Genomic DNA, 18,149 nt, shown 5'->3' on the forward strand with positions numbered 1-18,149 from the left:
GGAATCATCGGACCTAGCAAGGGGGCACACTTTTTCAGTCCCTTCTCAGGTGACCATAACATACGTCCCGTCCAGGTTTGCGAGCCCTCATGCACTTCATCACTGCACGAAAGGTGTGGACACAACAGCAATCACTTTATCAATGTTTGGACTACAGTGATGACACATCTCAATTGCCACAAATAACCAGTATACTTCCTTATAAGGACAGATGGCACTATGCCAGTGTTCATGGTCATCAAACCGTGAACCATCCCAACATTTAGCCAAGATGGCACTATCATCTTATGATTATCACTAGTAGCAGAAAAGTTGCAAAGGATGCATTTAAGTCATCACTCAGATAAGTGATAAATGGACCCCAGCACATTGTAATTTTCCACCATTCCCAGATGGGCGCAGGGGTTCTAGATCTGTTCTCAATGAGGAATGCCAAGACTGCTGACGCCTCGAGTTAACCACAACTGTGGTCACTGGGCAATCCAATGTAGATCAGTTGGTCTAGTATCCTTGCATATGCTTTCCTCCCACCAGCACAACCATGGTACAGAAGGTGATCTACAAAATATGCAGACAACTCTATTAAAACGCCTACTTGATTGCTCCAACTTAGGCAAAACAAAGTGATATCTGCTGCAATGGTCACTAACACGCCATTTTAAGATACAGGTACTACAGGCGCTTTTATCTCAAAGACCGGAAAGAATCAAATTCACAAACCGAGAGTATGAACCTTAGCAGCTTGGCTCCTGTGATCAGTGTTGTGCGTTTGAAACTCTTGCAAAGATCTGTGAAAATCCAAAGGGAGTTAAGAAAATGTAGGCAGATGGATCTGTTGGAACACATGGAAAATGTTCTGCGTGTCACAACTAGAAGAATGACAAAGTACAACCCAGAAGTCTTCTCTTGAAACAGCAGGGGTTGGCATAAACAAAACTGTGATCAAGGGGAGACGAAAAAGAAATCTTGTGCGGGTAGGTTCTGTTAGCCTTCCTTGTGCCCAGGGCCCACAGCCCAGTACTTTCTATGCTCTACGCAGCTGCATGCCGTACTCGAGCAGTCTAGTTTTCTGATCCATGACCATGTGGTTCTCCTGTGGTGCAGCCGTTTTAGTTGCCGGGATGTAGTTTGAATCCTAATGGATGTCTCAGTACTGAGAATTCTCCGGGTCACGCACACATACCCTCCTGGGTGCACGGATGGGTGGACTCCTGCTGCTTTGGCTGCTAAAGCTTGTTGGTTTTATCCATGCTCGCTCTCCTGGAGCACTGGCTCCGTAATCCTCATGGTTGACAGGGCGGTTGCACCTCTTCTTCAGGACTATTCTCGGTGACATTGAAAATCCTTGCCCATCTGTGTTTAACTGCATGTGGTGGCTTCTCAGACTGTGACTGTACTTTGATCTCACAGGACTCTATACGGTTGCACTCTCTATAGAAATGTCCATTGCACAATGGCAATCTTTTTACATTTATTTTGGTGTGCAGCAACATTGGCAAAACAGACTTGTTTAATAATATCAAATCATCTTGCGTTATCTCTTGCACAGCATCATCACTGCCCATTGTGGTCCAAAACAAAATCTCATCAAGCCACGTCTCTTGTTTGGTATAAAAACATTTTTTATCTTTTCAGAAGTTAACATGTTTTACAATCTGATCCCCGGAATAAATTTCAGTCCGTTTTCCAATATGTTTTGCTTTGTTTATTTTATATATGTATATTTCTTCATGTATTCATTTCATACATTTGTACATCTGCACTATCCACATTGCATAATTCCTATAAACTATGGAACTGTATATATGTGTATGAAATCAATACATTGAAAACCTTAACAAAGCACAAAACTGTGCACAAAGGAATTATGCAATGTGGATAGTGCATAGGTATAAATGTATGAAATGAATACATGAAGAAATAAACATATACAAAATCAACAAACCAAATCCTATTGAAATTTATTCCAGGGATCGCATTGTATACGAGTACCAAATATAGGAATAATAATTTAGGTTTCATATTGTTTCAGCCACAATATAGGCACTCGAAGTGCAGATCCTGGAACCAAAAACTAAAGTAGCACCAAAGATTCGCCCTAGGAGAGGAAGAAAAGCTGACTAAGGCTGAAAACATTTTTTTTAAGTATAACATGTATTACAATCTCCTTGTTCTATATCCAACAGTTCATGAGCACAGCTGCTGAAAAATATGGATCAGTAATACTGCCTTTGGCAATGTTGATATTTGAATGTTTCCTTAAATGTATAGCTTTTTCCAACCTGTTCAGAAATTGTGAAAAGCTTAGAAATAGCTGTTAGGATGGATTTTCAGAACCAGCCCAGAGCGTTTTGAGAGGTTACCCTAATTGAGCAGGATAATTGACACTTGGGTCTAGCCACTCTTCCAAGGTAGTGGTGACTGAGCAGTAAGGCAGACTTCTAGAGCAGTTGGGGGAGGTGGAGGTGTAGTAGTACAGTTAACCCAACACAGAGCACTAAAATACTCCAGCAACACAGGAGCAGACCAATATTATTTTATTTAGCAGACAGCCAGTCTCGCTATGGAGGCAGCATCTGGTGACACTAAGGCAATACATATGAAGCACACACACAAGGAGTCATGAGTGAAGTCTGGCGTCCACGTTTTTACTATAAAGAGTAAATCTGTTGAATCCACAAAACATGATCTCCATTTCACACCAAAAAGCGAATACGAGGCAACTGTCTAAAAACTGCACTGGAGGACAAATCCAGACACTCAGGTGAGCACTCTAAGCCAAAATCGTAGGGCTCAATCTGTTAATACAACCAAAAAAAACCTAAGACATTACTGGGGGATGCAAGGCAATGCAGCAAAAAGGCATTGAGGAACAGAAACATGTGCTCGTTAAATGAACCATGGACGAAACAAAGGTTCTAGTAAACCATGGACAAGGTCACTTCTTTTATGGATTTAATTGAGAAACATCCTTGAAAAAGGAAACGATATACACGTGTGGACAGTGGGGATCAAAAGAAATCAAGTTTGCAAGAAGCTCTGCGTGAGCCTATCCTTGGTCACCCAGATGAGGAGACGGGGGACTAAATCACTGTGTATAAGCAGGATATTGACACAGATGAGTAACTTATGACCGCTGAAGCAAACTAAGGGCTTAGTCAAACCATTCAACTGAGGCAGTACAAGACTTAGTAGAAGGCTGTACCACCTGATTTCAGGGTAGCGTCGACCGGGCAGCCAGGCTTATCTTGGGAGGGAGAGGGCTGTACAATCATACAAAAGTTGTAATACAAATGATCCAAAGAAACACTGAAACATATGTTGTAAAAATAAGGGTTTATTTAAATAGAAGTAGGCCGAGATAAATCTTGGGGGGGAAATGAGTACTATCACAGATCATATAAACATAAAAAAAAAACACAACACTCTGCTTGGAGGTACACAGACCAAAGCATATGACCTAATTTGGAACTCCCAACAGTAGTTCTAGGGAAGTCAAAACCAATAGTTCTTCAGATTACTTTCATTAATACAGGGTAGTTAGTAGACCCCATCAGCTGTTCCGTAATGCTCAGCAAGAAATCGCATAGTAAGTCCAACTGGTCAATCTACTTTTCAGAATAGTGGAACTCTTATTCTAGGAACAGTAAAACCTATAACTCTGATTCCGGGTAAGTTATTCTAGGGCAGTTGGACCTCTGGGTGTAATATTCAATTACAGATGCTTTTCAGTTCACAAACTAAGGGAAGCAATAACTCTAACTTATTTTATGATCACAGTTATGCTTGAGTTAAGTAAAATTTATACTTTTGGAGCTACCAGCAACCTAAAAGGTACGTATGGCCTAGTCAGGCTTATTCTGGACAGGCTAACAGCAGGTCAAGGGAAGCAAGACCCCATTGGGTACACTCATACAATTATCCTAACAGGAATAATAAAGTGAAACCAACTGCATTATTTTGGGGGAAACCCAATTCACAAGTGAGTAAGTTAACCCTTTACCTAATTTCTGTTAGAATGATGAAACAGTTTCTAAGGAAATTAAGACTTTGAGAATATGTATTTAAGAAGGCACAAAGCTCATGCAAGGGAAGTAAATATATTTTCCAGAATGGCAATACATATCTAAGGTAAGCCATACCTTTTTGTAACTATACACTCTAGTTAAGTTACCAACTAACTCATTCAATAGTAAGTAAACTTTTCAACACTTATTTTACTTTTCAAGGTAGACCCCTTAAAGTATCCAGCCCTTCCCAGTTCTAGTACATTATCTCTCTGAGGCAGGAGAGGGACCCTAGTGGTCTAGGAGCCAGCTGTAGGTAGGGTGAGATAGGGCTCAGTTGCAGGCAAAGTTCAGAGTTCCAAAGTAAGACTGTTCAAACAAGTATTTGGAAGAAGACACCCTAGAAAGATTCCAGCAGTGGGTCTGGGTGAACTGGACGAGGGACCTCCCAATCACAGAAAACACCCCATAATTACACAGGAATCACAAGAGACTTAAGGTAAGTAAATACCCAAGCCAGCACAGGTCCTCGGCACAGAAGTTTTTGCAGCAGGAGGACTTTGGGATCTGCAGCCAAAATCCCCATTGTCTTCCTTCATTAAGAAGACCGGACACTGGAAAGACTTTTGCAGCAAGGATCACAGGGAAGGCTCTAGGCAAGGTTTTCCTCGTTGCTAAATCCAGCTCTGTGTATTTGGCGCATTTTTCAGGAGCACAGAAGAAGACCGAATATGTCTGGTCAGATTCTCGTCGTTTGCTAGGTCCTGCAGGATGTCCACAAAATCTCAGCAAGATTCGGAATTTGGAAGACTGCATCAAACAATGGCTCGAGGTCCCAGGGTATTGCAGCCCTGCAAGGTCGCAGCACGGTGTGGGATGGCTCAAAGTGCAGGTCTTATTTAGTCTAGTGGGTCTCACCAGGCTTTTATTTTTTTTTCTTTCATTTCTTTTTTCAGGCCAGAACTGGATTCTCACACTCAGACTGGAAGACCAAGAACTGCAGAGTTTTTGATTCCTCCCTTGCTTCCTTCCTTCAGACACTCTGGAGCCCGGGCGGGGAAGTCCGTCCACAGGACTCCTGCCAAAGTTACAAATCACACAAAGGAATTTCCCGCCATGGAGGTCAGGGGAAGGAACGACAAAGGAAAAATGGTGAAAAAAAGAATACAGGGGCTATTTCGGTAAAATGAGCACCCAGGGGTGCATTTACCCAGGCTGTGCGAACAGCCTGCGGTAAAGGTGCACCAAATTAATACAAATGTTCACTGCCACCAGCCTTTGAAGGTTAGTTTGTCCTTGTAACATAAATGTTACTTTTAAAAAGCGCAAAGGGATACTCTGTATCATGTAAAGGGGGTCCAAAGATTCTTTCTAACTTTGGGAACTGTAGTTCTCAAAAGGTTAGCCAGAGAAAGTAAAAGGGGAGCCCCTCGGACAACCCAGCAACAATAGGCACATATTACCAAAACTTAAAAGACACTAGAGTCTTAAAAATGACACCCATAAAGAGTAAAAGATTCTGTGAGTGTGGAAAATGGTTCCCACTCAGCGGTATAAAGAAACATAATCCACCAGTAAAAACAAAGTTCTGGGGTTGACACAGGTCAGGAAGATTTATCATTGCTATGAAAATCTTACCTAACTGTAACATCTTAGCACAAGACTTGGGACACACCAGTCACATATTCACCCACGGATGACCTGACCGTATAAAGACCTCTTATGCAAGGCTGCAGTTATTTTGGCATAAACACACACAAGCCAGAGCAAGGCACTATTTAAATGAGTATATCCTCCATGAAAAGAAGCCAGTGGGCCAATGCATTCCTTTGCTGAAGGCTGTTCGAAAGGGAATATCCCCTTCACTTCTTAATCTCGAGTTCACCAGACCAGTCAACCCAAGAGCAGACAAAAAGAATAAACCTGTGCCAGCAGACCCATTATTTATCAAGGGACACTGCCTTCGTTAGTGGTGACTATTTCAAGAAACCGAGCTAGGACACCACTGTCAAATAATGAATTCCTGCCAGACAGGCAGAACAAAATAGATTTAAATGTACGAGGCCAGAATTGCTAAATCAACCGCACTATTCACCAGATATAACCTAGCTCAATGGGACCAATTGGATGATTTTCATTAAATATATCCCAGAACAATTTCAGTAGGCCATGTCTAAAATTATAAATGAAGGTAAAGAGCCAGAAAGCAATGTTGTGAAATAAACATTAGATGCAGACACAGTAAGCAGATGTACTGCAGAAGCCACTGTAATTAAATGGCATGCATGGTTACAAGGCTCAGGGTAAACCAGAGATGCAATCTACCCTGTTAGACATGTCTGTTTAGAATCCAAGCCTTTTGGCTGCGCAGTAGACGGAGCCTTGGAAAAAGCTATTAGAAAAAGCGCACAAAACAATGATCTAGCCCAACTTGTAACGCTCACCTGACTCCCACGGAGGCGCTGGCCTGGTTCGCGCTGCTGTGACCTCTTCTAAGGTGATGCGCAGGGTTCGGAAGACGGACTGGTCTGGGCCCCCAAATCTGGCTTGTCTGGCTCGCAGAAGTATCCTTCTGTAGGCGAAAATAGGGGATTAACTGTCTGCGGGGTAATGCAATCGGCCTCCCACTTTCCCCTCTCACCTTCCTCGAAACCCTTCTGTGATTCCTCGTAGCGTCTCACCTTAGGGTCTGGAAGGACGAGCTCTCCATCCTGCTTCTGATGCAGGGGCGCGTCGGTATCCAGTTACTTCACTGGATTTTCGGATTGGTGAGAACCAAACTTGCTTGGCTTCCAGGTAAGTTTTTTTGATAAGAGGGTTCCCCCTGTGTCCATGCATTAATGTACTAATGCTAGTGTCTTTTTCCCCATAGGGGCCAGTGTACGGAATGCTGGGGAACAGGCACCGACCCGAGATGAGAGGTTAAATCCTTGTAGAAATCAGGTAAGTCTTTAATGAGCGTTTTTTGGTAATGTCTTTTCATTCGCTCATTAACGCTGATGTCTCTTTTTCCCCTTAGGGGCCGGGGTCCGGAAATGCCAGGATGCGGCGCGGACCCGAAATGGAGAGGGAATGAATCAGCAGGTAAGTCTTAACATGGAGATTTAGCTTTCCTTATTCCCTTCTCTCTCACCTTTTGTTCTGGTCTTTTTCTCCCCAGGCGCTGGGGCATGACTGCGAATCCGGATGATCACTACTGAACATGGAGGCGCCGTGTAAAGGTGAGGGGAATGCGGCGCTGCAGCGATCGACGCAATGAGCTTTTAAATAAGTCTTCCTTTTCAGGATTGTCGGCGAGATGTCTCCGGGATGCAGTTTTAGCAGGTAAGGACTTTTCCTTCTGTTCTCTTCTTCTCTTCCTTTGCAGGTGATTCAGGATGCTGGCAGGCGTGGCAGAAGTCAGGATGCAGGAGCAGACACGGTGAGCGTCCAGCTGCTAGATGCAGAACAACGCGAAGCACGTGTGGCTGTTCGGGTGGGGTTTAAATAGCCTTGGAAGAAGTTCCAGGTATGTATCCTTCCTCCAATTAGGTATGTAGCCTTCCCCGACCACGCCCGGATGGTAAATTAGTCCCACAGGTAAAGTAGTTCCTTTCAGGCCTCAAGGAGGCCGGGATCCTGCAGCATGGTCTGCATCAGGTAAGTGCACCCAAGCACTCCCATAATGAGCCTGGCGCCATAGGCGCCAGGACACTGTCCAAAGGGCCCCTATATGGGGTTGCTGGGTCCTTCCTTGGGGACTGGATGTCCGCTTTCGGGGACGCAGGGCTTGAACCGGCTCCCCGGGCGCGGGCATCATGACACAACTCTCCAAAGAGGGCCCCTGCAGGAAGAAGTGTAATGCTAGTCCATAACAGGGCAATCTGGGTGCATCCCAATCATCTACATCCTCAACAGGAACATGGTTTATGATGCTTGTGAATCTGCTTGGAATCACATGCTGTGCATATAGTCTGACATATAGTGGTAACCGCAGAGTATTGTATCTTGTCTTTCGAGGCTCAAAAGGGGACGTAGACATGGGCGTGCTTGTAACTATCACTCAAGGCCCTGTAGTGTACCCAAAATCCCTCGCGCATCGAGGTCCCTCAGATTGTTTTTTTCCACCCAACTTGCTGGTCGCCTTATGCGTAGCTCTTACAAATTGCAAAATTATATTCTTTCTATAACCTATGGTCGTTTTATATATTCGTCCCCTCTTCGATTACTTCGCAACCAATGCCGAAGACAGCGGAAGAACAGACTTCGATGGCTGGTGCACAGCTGTAAATTAATGTTCCTCAAAATAGGTAGGGCAAGTGGCAGAGAACAGACCCAAAAAGGGTTGTCTGCTGCAAAATCATGCCACACCAATTCAGGTACCCTCCCATGTCTCCCAAGTAGGGGGACGCATAACCTTATTTGCCCCTTATTTGCCCACCGTGGGAAGGTAGAACATTAGAAAAGTGGGTATTATCCACGGTACAGCAAGGATACTATATGGAGTTTCTTAAAGAACCACGCATTCACCCCTACCAAGGTTCAAGAGTCTGCCTACGGAACATCTCACATTTCTGCAAAAAGGTTCAAATTTGACTGGAAAAAGGAGCCATCGGGAGATACATGGTGGAACAAGTAACCAAGCGCATTTACTCTGTATTTCATAGTGCCCCAAAAAGACCAAACTGAGACCAATGCTAGACTTGAGATATTTTATTTGTATCGCGCCCATACACAAGTGTTTCAGAGCGCGACAAGGCAAGGGAGGGGAACCAATGGAGGACAAAACGATCTTGCTAGGCCCCATGTCATTGAGAAGGTGCAAGTGAGACTGAAGGGGGCAAAGGGGGAGGAGGGGAAGTGGAAAGTGCTGAACACGTGATAGAATAACAGGTAGTGCGGCCAGCAGGTGGCAAGTGCAAGAATAAGGTGTATACAACAGGTGTTGGATGTGCTGGAAGGGTACTGTAGGGTTTCAGATACAGACCCAAGTGCAGGGGTTGCTAGGAGGCAGTGCAGGTGTGTGGATGAGAGGGCAGGGATCTGGGCCCGAAATCGGAGGGTAACCAGGTGCCTGGTGCCAAAGCAGAACAGATTAGCAGAGGAGAGGAAGAGCGAAGTCAGAAGCAAAGAGGAAGGTCTTGAGGTGCATCCGGAGATGGTTCTCAAGTTTCAGAGAGGCTCTTCCAGAGGGAGGCCCCAGCCGAGGAGCGGCATCTACCCCCAACTTGTTGTTTGGAGAAGCGACTGACCCTGAAGGAGTTGGAGGTGTAGGAGTGAAGAGCTCAAGTAGGAATGAATTTACAGAGGGAGAGTTGAAGGTGTTGTGGACCCAGGCCCCAGAAAGCCTTGTGGACAATGCAAAAGGTCTTAAATGTAATCCTTGCAGCAACTGGGAGCCAATGAACAAATTTCAGGACTGGAGATACGATCCCAGGGCTTGAGGCCAAGGACAATTCTCCCAGTCCTGTTCTGGATGAACTGCAGAGGGCATGGTGGTTGCAGGCAGCTTTAGAAAGAGGCTTTTGCAATAGTCCAATCTAGAGAAAACCAGAGCTCTGGAGACAGTGAACTTCTGAGGGAAGGAGAGGAAAGGAATACCTCTGCAGTTGGTAGTTAGACTTTTTTGAGACGTCAGATGTGAGGAGAATAGGAAAGCATGCAGTCAAAGATGATCCCGAGGTTCTTAGCCATGCAAGTGGGAGCAGGGAGAGAACCAAGGACGGCTGGCCACAGAGTGACGGGAAAGGAAGGTGTAGATGTGCCGATGAGGAGGATGTCTGTCTTACTGGCATTAAGGTTGAGGTTGTTGGCAGCGCACCACTCCTGGATTGCAGACAGTCTGAGATGAGCGAGGGAGAAGAGGTGGCAGAGGGGAGCCTGAAAACAAGTTGGGTGTCATCTGCATAGCATTGAAAGTTTGAGCAGAGCAGCAGCAATGCAGTGGGCGAGCAGTTCCAGAAAGACTTGGAACCAGCAAACCAATGTCAAACCACAATAATTCAGTTAATTCCCCTCCTCAAAATGAGGATTTTATAGCAACACTGGATATGAAAGATGCATACTTTCATATTTGTGTTACTTTCCAATTCAAGGTTCTTCCTTTTGGAATTGCATCGACACAGTGCATTTTCATGCGGCGGTAGCTGCACATTTCCGTCGCAAAGGGATCAGTCTACCCCGATCAAGACTGCCTTTATAACCGGGAACAGCGCCAGACCATCTCTAAAACACACCCACGAAACAATGTCTCCTACATCGCATAGAATTTTAAATCCACAAAAAAGTAATGTGTAATCCCAAGGTGGAACAAAATTCCTGGGAGCTTTCCTAGACACGAATTTGGCTATGGCTTAACCATCAAATGAATGAGTACAGGCTCTGCTGGAGCAAGTCCAAGGTATTACGCTTGCCGCCTAATATCAGTAAGAAAGGTCATGAAGCTGCTAGGAATGATGGTGTTCATTTTCATAATTCCTCATGCCTCGCTCAATAAGCGCCCCTTGCAACAATGGTTTGCAATCCAGTGGTCTCATGCAAACAGCGAGTGCGATTATCAAATATTTGTCTCACAAACCTTGCATTAGCACTCAAGTGGTGGACAAAAGAAAATATCTTAAAGGTGACTTTTTGTATCCAACTGTTGGGAAGAATGTTCAGTTTCTGTGCTAATTCTCTTTAACGTGAGACCCCCAGCACTTTTGCTGGACTGTGTGGACTTTTTTTGATTTTAACCTCTATGTGAATACAGGCCTCTGCTTTTGCTTATTGTCTTCAAGCATCCTCATTTGTAGTGTCACTGGGGAGTCCCATGGACGACTCTGTTTAAATACATTTTCTTGTGAGAACTCAGTTCCCAAGAAGATAACTTTTATCTTACATTTTATTTTGTGGGTCCAGCACACCACCCTATGTGGGGTGTTTGGGGTTACATTGGAACTCCATCTCCCACTCTTCACGTAACATTTTGTTACAACTAACTTAAATGGCTGGTGACAATGGTTACTTTTTACTACCTTTTGTGCGGGTTATTAGCAGGCTGATGCCCCAGCTGCAGTAGAGCACCCATGGGTCTTCTTTTTTTGCCCTTTTTTTTGATTCAGTTCCTTCTGGGCTTTTTTCTATCCTTTGGTGCAGATTTGAGTCCCTTTTATGAGTTTTGCCTTTGGCGGGCTTCAGCCCTGAAGCCCGCCCGGGCTCCAGTGTGTCTGGAAAGGCACGAAGGGAGGGAGGAGCCTGAAACATCTCTGTCCTATGTCTGTAGGTTTGCCTGGCTAAAACCAGTTCTAACTGGGCGACTGGCTGTCCTGGAGGACAGCCAACCCCCAGGTGATGGACAGCTACATGAGCATGAATGAATGGGTTCCAGCAAAAAAGCAAGGATTTTGGGACCACAAAGTTTACCACTGGAACAATGAATCTGAAGCAGAAGACTAGAAGAGACGGCAGCAGCATCCTACCAGGACCGCAGAAGCAACAGTGAAACCTTGCAGCTATACTTAGCCTGTTTTCAAATTGTCAGACAAGACCCGTCAAGTATGACTTCCTCCCTTAGGCTGGTGGGACCAACTAGTCTCCAGACCTTCATTTTTGGCCATCCCCTGACGTCCTGCGACTTTCCCAGGCCACAGAACAGCAATACCTGGGTTACCTGGACCATTATCGAGTGCATCGTCTTCCGAAGTTTGAATCCAGCTGAAACATTGCAGACATAGTTTCAAAATCCAGGGGCAGGAATTCTTCACCAAAAGTCGCCTCGACAGTGTTCAGGACCGAGTAACCGAAGAGAATCAAACCGCCAATATTTGTTTCTTCTTGGCACTGAGAAAAAGGCACCAAAACCACAAGGAGCCGCTGAAGTGAGCTGAATCCATTGCTGCTGACCCCTTCTCCTGAATGCTGCACCAGAAGCCTGCCAACGGTCCCCCTTTTGTCACCCCGACCAAGGAGCAGGACTGGGGGGCTGCAACGTTGCACCTAAAAGGAAGCCAGGTACAATTTCCTCTTCACTTTCAAGGTACTGTGGGGCTTGGGTTGTAATTACCTTGTGCCATTTTCGATGCTTCTTAGTTTGGAAAGTTTTTTTCAAGTAAGAGTTGACCAACTCCTCTGTGCAGGCTAAACAGTCTATGTGTTATGAAGGCTCCCCTTGAGCCCATGTATCGTCTTAATGAACCACTGACTGGTTAAGTAACTTTTTCTCTGAAGATCTTCATCAGAATTGGAACTGTCCATTTGACTTTGGCTGTTCTGGTTTCCCAAAGGTCCTTCTTGATCCTACTGGCTTTGGCAGTGTTGGGTCCTCCATAGGTTTTAATTGTGAACCCTTTTATTGCTAGTAACCAGACTGCCTATATCCCTCTGGGAGAGTGAACTTGTTATTAACAGTTGTTAGCTGTGTTCAGTTTAACCTTCTCAATTTTACAAAGGTGATACTTGGAAGTGCTTTTACTGACCTTACCTGACGTTACTTTGTGTGTTGGATATGAAAAGTAGATCAGTTACTCACCTGCGTTATTGTTCATTCTGTAATTGAATTATTATCCAAATTGAATGTTCTAAAATGCAGCGACTAACCAGAAGTGTTTGAACTGTATGAACTGATTTCTCTGTACTGCTCTACAGCTCGCATAACTCCCTTCTAAGATGAACCTCGCTTTTCAGCCACTCTACAGACGTGTGTTGCAAAGGCCTATATTAAGAGCTGGGTCCCTAATAGTAAGAGATGTCTTCGGAAGGCCCTCACCAGTTGGTCTTTAGAAAAAAGTACCTAACCCCAACCATTTCAAATAACCATCATAACAGACTCATTATGGCAGATGTGGTTGGGGAGCACATTGCCAGCACCTCCCAACTCCAGGAAGGTGGTAAGCACAATAAACCAGAAAACACATGAACATACTGGAGCTTCTGGTAGTAAAGATGGCACTACTCTATTCAGGCAAGCCTAGAAAAGATTGTTCTAATCTGCACAGACAATTCTACCGCCATGTTCTATATCCACAAACAAGGGGGAACACACTCGCTGGAATTGTCCATTCTCGCAATGGAAGGTGGTATGCCAGGAAACAAATTTACAAGGAGAACATGTTCCAGTGGTGCAAAACAGGCTAGCAGACACCCGTAACAGAAACACAAGTGGGAACTGACATACTCCAACAGATCTTTGCATGCTGGGGTCATCTAGAAATGGGTATCTTTGCAACACAGAGAATGCAAATTGCCAACATTTGGCATCCAGGTGTTGGAGAGGAGCTAGCGCCTTCCAGCACCCGCCCTCCCCCAGTGATTTACAAATAGGCAAGACTTCTGTAAGCACTAGAGCACTGAGGAGGCTTCTTTCATGCAAAAAAAAATCACACAGGCGTGGCCGGCCGCTAAATGAGAATAGTAAATAACCCTTAGCTGAAAACATTTGTAAAATGTTAAATTGTATTTCGTTTTTCTCAAAGCACGGTAAAGAGCAGTAGACTCTGTGCCAAAAGGAATGCAGCCTGTGCTAGACTACAGGCATTGCAGTGGTGCTCTGCTAGCACTGGCATGCCAACACGTAACTTAGCAGTTGTTTTCCTGGCCATCAAAAAACCTAGGTAGGCTGGGGCTCATGTCCACAATGTAAAAGTATGGGAAAATATTGTTTATGGGGAATTACTGGATCAGATAAAATACGAGTATATTGGGTAAAGTGTGGAGAGTATGGCGGAAAAATGTGTTTATATATAAATGTTCATAATATAGCAAAATGATGAAAAATGAAGCTACAGTGTATTCTTGCATAGCTAGCAATATGCTTCGTAGTATGGCCCAAACTGAAACCCAGCCATGCAGGAAGACTGCAGCATCCCTTGTAAGGGAAGGCCAGTTTTGGATGAGCCATGCCAGGATCCATTGACCAAGTCAAACAGTATATAAGTCTCCTGCTTGGCACCCGTCTGCAAGAGCCAGCCACGGAAGAGGGACAGACTGCTGGTCAGGGAACAGAGTTCTTTGCCTCCCCCATCCACATTTCTGTACAGATTCAACTCGTTATCCTTGCAAGATAAGACACTTGGCCTTAATTCCCTAGAGGGGTGAACTGTAATCTGATGTGAGCATGATTTGGGGTACCTGTATAGTTAGGGGTACTCCTGTAAATTGAGCTACCGGTCACAGGTACCCGCATAAGGGGTCACTGGGCATCACACTAAGGATGAGCTGATCAGATATTTGCTTACACTTGTGCCTCATGTTAGGAGCATGCAACAATTTTTCTGATTGCCCCAATGTGGGAAAGACTGTCATGGTGTTCCCATCTGCTCAACATGTCAATGTGCTTGCAACACAAACAAACTCACACTGGACTTGCTAACTTGAAAATCTCAACTAGTCTTGATTCCAACACCTCATGCAACCAGTTTAGCAGCTTGTCTCTTGAGGTCATAGTGTGGACAACACCTCAATATATCATCAAGATGTATGGAAATATTAAAGGACTCCACCAGATATAGCTATTTCAATAAATGGAAAAAGGTTAGTTTTTTGGTGTTGAATATCAGTCCCATTGACCATACCCCAATGCACATACTAAATTACATCCTTTATCTATTAGACGTCTAGTTTTTCACTCATTAACAGTTAATTTAGCTGCATTACCTGCATACACTGTTAGGGGAGTTTTCCTAAAGTCTACCTGTGGTGAGACTTTGAATCTATCCTTTGGTATACAGGCCCCAACTTCTAGTAGAAGCCTGTACTACCCAAAGGTTTTGTAGAATGGCAGAGCAGCCAGGCTTATATTCAGAGGGTGTGAGCTGTAGGGAAGTACAATGAACTCTGTAAATGTGTAGGCCCAAAGAAACTCTTAAGACACTTGTAGTTATAGTGAAATAGATATTTATTTTATATACACAAGGTAATGTTATATTCAGGTAGGCAAGTACTATTTTAACTATTGAACACAATAGAAAACGTAAACAATACTTCAGGTGAGTAAACCAATAGTAGGAATCATACAGATCCTGAACACAGTTCAATGGTAAGTAATATCACTTGTTATAGTAACTCACAACAGAAATGTTGTAGGATTAAAAAGGGGTTTTCAATAACAATAGCAGATTGTTTGGTACTTTTTTCTACAGTCCAATTGCTATTGGACTCTTTAAGGTCCCAACTTCTACTGTAGTCTTGTACTACCCAACGTTGGTAGATTGGCAGAGCAGCCAGGCTTATCTTAGGAGCAGGAATGTGAGCTGTAAATCAGTACATGGAAATCGGAACATAAATAGACCCAAAGAAAGACTTTCACACTTGTACTTAAATCAAAAATGGTGATTTATTTTGTATATACAAAAGGCAGCTAGAAACTAAAGGCATATTGTATCCACTAGCAACATCAAAAGTACATTTCGAATAGTAAGGAAGAATAAAGCAGGTGAGTAAATTGTTATAGACTTTTCTTTATCCACACACAGTGACGTCAGTTCAAGTTAGTAAAAGTACTTCTTTTAAATTATCTCTGCATTAATCAAGTTTAGGTAAGTTCAAGAATGTAAATTGCTACAATCACAGGTAAGCAATGCTAGTAGCAACTCTTATCAGGTTTAGGCAGTCTTTTCCCTAACAAAGTTTTCTTCAGTTCACGGTTTTGGAGGGAAGCGAGCATTGCCCAAGCCAATAGGTTCAAAGGATTTATGGTTAGGAAAAAAGAAATGCTCAAGTCAATAGGAATGCTAAAGTTGTGATGCACATCTTATCACAGGTAAGTAACAAGCTAGTTTGTCTTGGTAAACGTTCAGGGGCTTAGGAGAAGCTTCCCTGGAGGGGCACAGGCTGTTGAGCTTGGGTGACTGAAAATGAGTTAACCCCTAAACAGTCGAGACAGTGCTCCAAAAGCAAAGGAGCAGCACAAACGGCTTCAGGGAAATTTACCAAGAGCCCCATGGTACCTTGAGAGTGAAGGATCTGATGCAGCTGGAGGCCTCCTGGATGCACGGCCGTAAACGCTCCTAGTCCTTGGTCGTGGTGACGTAAACGGGGTGGGTGGCCTGGATGGGCTCCTGCAGCAGTGGTCGAGAGAGGGACTCGCCAGCAAAGAATTTTGCGTACTCCCACATCGTTTGTGGTTTTGGCGCCTTTTTCTCTGCACCATGAGCGAACAATCACTTCTGGTTGGAATCCTCTTCGTTTCCCAGTCCTGCACTCTGGTGAGGGGACTCTGAGAAGTGGTCTTGTGCTTCTGGAGTTCCACACAGATGCCACCGAACTTCCAGCGAGATTCGTCAATGGCAAGACAATGCACTTCAAGGTGGTCGAGGTACCCCAGGTATTGGCATTCTGCATCCCAGGAAGATTGCACGGAGTCGGGGGACAGCTCAAATTGAGGTGCCTTGCGGCTAGTTATGCCCAGCAGCACAGAGGAGGAAGTCTCCTTTGGCGGAGCTTCCCTATCGATTCAAAAACTGAGTCAGGACAGCAGTGTTGCTTCTGTGGTTATTGGAGGTGCTGCAGGTGTCTCTGGTCGTCTTCAGAACTTCAGTTTCAGTGGTCGACTTAGCCTTCTGTCCCAAATTCCTTGCCTTTTATGCACAAACTCATTCATTCAGTCCTATGGACCTGTCAATAACCTAGGGGTGGCTTGCAGGCAGGACAGCCAGCTACCCAATTCAAACTGGTTCCAGCCAGGCAACTTCAGACAGTCCAATAAGTGGAAACGCTTTGCCATCTTGTGCAATACTAAGAATGTCAAGCCCATTGACTGTTCTCCTAAAGATATAGTCCTTTATTTAACACACTTATTAGACTCCGGGCTTGTTTTCAATTCCCTAAAGGTCCACCTGGCCACTCTCTGCGTATACCACATCTCAGAGCAAGGTTTCATGGTGGAAGATTCCTGTGATTAAAGCCTTCATGGAAGGGTTAAAAAGACTTGAACCCTCGCACCCCCCTGTTTCCAACCCAACTCCCGGGTGGGACTTGACCGTTGTTCTCTCAAGATTAATGGCACCTCCTTTCGAACCCCTGCACAAGGCTAGCCTTGCGGCCCTCACCAATAAGACAACCTTTTTAGTGGCCATCACCTCGATAAGGAGAGTTAGTGAATTGCAGGCAATCTCACTTCAACGCCCATTTGTGACTATTCACAAAGATAAATGAGCAATACTCTGATTACCACTAGATGTTAGACTATATGCACAGCGTGTGAACCTAAGCGGATACAATCATCAGAAATATGGTTACGGTGAGCAATGTATGTCATTCATAAGTCTGCCTGAAACCACATCCCTGGTATGCATGGAACCTCAAGGAGCTGCGGGAAAAGCATCCACATCAGACTTTCTTCAGTAACAGCAACCAGGGAGCTTAACTATAGTGGAAAAAGATAAAGGAACATAGTAAATGAAGCCTTCAAGTATGCTGATGCATATCCAGTCATGGGTGAGCGCTTGCACAATAGTTCTACTATGGAACTATTCAACCGCCTTAATTATTTGAAACATGGTTGTGACTATACAGTGTCAAATCGAAAAAAAGCAATGTCATAAAATCATTTGAAGGAGCTGTGAGTGTCTTGTGAATCATAAGGGGCAGGTAGCTCTGTAGTGTAGGGCTATTTGCTTTGAATAAGGCTTATCCAACATCCTCGGATTTAATCACCACACTACAGTTTCAGGTGTATCTTACTATAACATAGGATATGCTTCACACACAACGCATAATTGTCTATACTCCTATTTCCTGTCCCTTTATCCTCATCAATTATGGATGTCTGCCCCAGGGAGACTGGACCAGAACCTTTAAACCAAATTTTAGCCGTATACAACATACAGGCGTGTGTGATGGTGTGGCCTTGGTACACTCTGACTTTGCCTCCAGGCAATGCCCGACTGTCCCTTTTTTCTGCATGGCCTGGATTGGTTGCCTTTCACAGTGTGACCTGTTTTTAAAAAAATTGGTGCGTTGGCCTTTTGTTTTTTGTTTTTTTCTGACGGCCTGCCAGTTCCCCTCCATGGGTTCCCGGGCTATGCTCTGTCAGAGGGGTCCTTGTGATCTTTCTGCAGTTTGTCACCACTCTACTCTGTGTGACACTGTGGTTTGTTGAGTGTGCACTGGTGTTGACACTAAGGGTCTGGCTTTTCATGCCACCAGTGGTAACACTGAGGGTCCTTTTGGTCTACTACTGGGTCT

At 44.4% G+C, this 18,149-nt stretch overlaps 1 protein-coding gene across 4 annotated transcripts in view; it reads left to right on the top strand.

The window, feature by feature from the left end:
* ETV3 (ETS variant transcription factor 3) overlaps positions 1–18,149 on the top strand; it is a 285,104-nt gene that overhangs the window by 257,921 nt on the left and 9,034 nt on the right. The gene's annotated exons all lie outside the window — the stretch shown is intronic.

The sequence above is a fragment of the Ambystoma mexicanum genome, chromosome 1p, assembly GCF_040938575.1.
Source record: "Ambystoma mexicanum isolate Mex_15411 chromosome 1p, UKY_AmexF1_1, whole genome shotgun sequence".
Taxonomy (NCBI): Eukaryota; Metazoa; Chordata; class Amphibia; order Caudata; family Ambystomatidae; genus Ambystoma; species Ambystoma mexicanum.